We start from the raw sequence: 2564 nt of genomic DNA, 5'->3' as shown, positions 1-2564 counted from the left end.
AAAATGTTCTAGCAGGGGCCCTCCCATACAAAAATTTTTTCTTCTCAAAAATGATTTTCGTTTCACTTTTCATACTCAGGGGAGTCTAAAATTGATGTTTTGAGTCACCGTGAAAAAAAAATTTTTTTGACCCGAGCTTGTGTCGGCGACCCAAAATCGACGCACTTGGGAAAAATGTTCTAGCAGGGGCCCTCCCATACAAAAATTTTTTCTTCTCAAAAATGATTTTCGTTTCACTTTTCATACTCAGGGGAGTCTAAAATTGATGTTTTGAGTCACCGTGAAAAAAAAATTTTTTTGACCCGAGCTTGTGTCGGCGACCCAAAATCGACGCACTTGGGAAAAATGTTCTAGCAGGGGCCCTCCCATACAAAAATTTTTTCTTCTCAAAAATGATTTTCGTTTCACTTTTCATACTCAGGGGAGTCTAAAATTGATGTTTTGAGTCACCGTGAAAAAAAAATTTTTTTGACCCGAGCTTGTGTCGGCGACCCAAAATCGACGCACTTGGGAAAAATGTTCTAGCAGGGGCCCTCCCATACAAAAATTTTTTCTTCTCAAAAATGATTTTCGTTTTACTTTTCATACTCAGGGGAGTCTAAAATTGATGTTTTGAGTCACCGTGAAAAAAAAATTTTTTTGACCCGAGCTTGTGTCGGCGACCCAAAATCGACGCACTTGGGAAATATGTTCTAGCAGGGGCCCTCCCATACAAAAATTTTTTCTCCTCAAAAATGATTTTCGTTTCACTTTTCATACTCAGGGGAGTCTAAAATTGATGTTTTGAGTCACCGAGAAAAAAAAATTTTTTTGACCCGAGCTTGTGTCGGCGACCCAAAATCGACGCACTTGGGAAATATGTTCTAGCAGGGGCCCTCCCATACAAAAATTTTTTCTTCTCAAAAATGATTTTCGTTTCACTTTTCATACTCAGGGGAGTCTAAAATTGATGTTTTGAGTCACCGAGAAAAAAAAATTTTTTTGACCCGAGCTTGTGTCGGCGACCCAAAATCGACGCACTTGGGAAATATGTTCTAGCAGGGGCCCTCCCATACAAAAATTTTTTCTTCTCAAAAATGATTTTCGTTTCACTTTTCATACTCAGGGGAGTCTAAAATTGATGTTTTGAGTCACCGTGAAAAAAAAATTTTTTTGACCCGAGCTTGTGTCGGCGACCCAAAATCGACGCACTTGGGAAAAATGTTCTAGCAGGGGCCCTCCCATACAAAAATTTTTTCTTCTCAAAAATGATTTTCGTTTCACTTTTCATACTCAGGGGAGTCTAAAATTGATGTTTTGAGTCACCGTGAAAAAAAAATTTTTTTGACCCGAGCTTGTGTCGGCGACCCAAAATCGACGCACTTGGGAAAAATGTTCTAGCAGGGGCCCTCCCATACAAAAATTTTTTCTTCTCAAAAATGATTTTCGTTTCACTTTTCATACTCAGGGGAGTCTAAAATTGATGTTTTGAGTCACCGTGAAAAAAAAATTTTTTTGACCCGAGCTTGTGTCGGCGACCCAAAATCGACGCACTTGGGAAAAATGTTCTAGCAGGGGCCCTCCCATACAAAAATTTTTTCTTCTCAAAAATGATTTTCGTTTCACTTTTCATACTCAGGGGAGTCTAAAATTGATGTTTTGAGTCACCGAGAAAAAAAAAATTTTTTGACCCGAGCTTGTGTCGGCGACCCAAAATCGACGCACTTGGGAAATATGTTCTAGCAGGGGCCCTCCCATACAAAAATTTTTTCTTCTCAAAAATGATTTTCGTTTCACTTTTCATACTCAGGGGAGTCTAAAATTGATGTTTTGAGTCACCGAGAAAAAAAAAATTTTTTGACCCGAGCTTGTGTCGGCGACCCAAAATCGACGCACTTGGGAAATATGTTCTAGCAGGGGCCCTCCCATACAAAAATTTTTTCTTCTCAAAAATGATTTTCGTTTCACTTTTCATACTCAGGGGAGTCTAAAATTGATGTTTTGAGTCACCGAGAAAAAAAAATTTTTTTGACCCGAGCTTGTGTCGGCGACCCAAAATCGACGCACTTGGGAAAAATGTTCTAGCAGGGGCCCTCCCATACAAAAATTTTTTCTTCTCAAAAATGATTTTCGTTTCACTTTTCATACTCAGGGGAGTCTAAAATTGATGTTTTGAGTCACCGTGAAAAAAAAATTTTTTTGACCCGAGCTTGTGTCGGCGACCCAAAATCGACGCACTTGGGAAATATGTTCTAGCAGGGGCCCTCCCATACAAAAATTTTTTCTTCTCAAAAATGATTTTCGTTTCACTTTTCATACTCAGGGGAGTCTAAAATTGATCTTTTGAGTCACCGTGAAAAAAAAATTTTTTTGACCCGAGCTTGTGTCGGCCACCCAAAATCGACGCACTTGGGAAAAATGTTCTAGCAGGGGCCCTCCCATACAAAAATTTTTTCTTCTCAAAAATGATTTTCGTTTCACTTTTCATACTCAGGGGAGTCTAAAATTGATGTTTTGAGTCACCGTGAAAAAAAAATTTTTTTGACCCGAGCTTGTGTCGGCGACCCAAAATCGACGCACTTGGG

This window comes from Anopheles moucheti (genome assembly GCF_943734755.1).
Source record: "Anopheles moucheti chromosome X unlocalized genomic scaffold, idAnoMoucSN_F20_07 X_unloc_31, whole genome shotgun sequence".
Taxonomy (NCBI): Eukaryota; Metazoa; Arthropoda; class Insecta; order Diptera; family Culicidae; genus Anopheles; species Anopheles moucheti.
Note: the sequence above shows the minus strand (reverse complement) of the source record.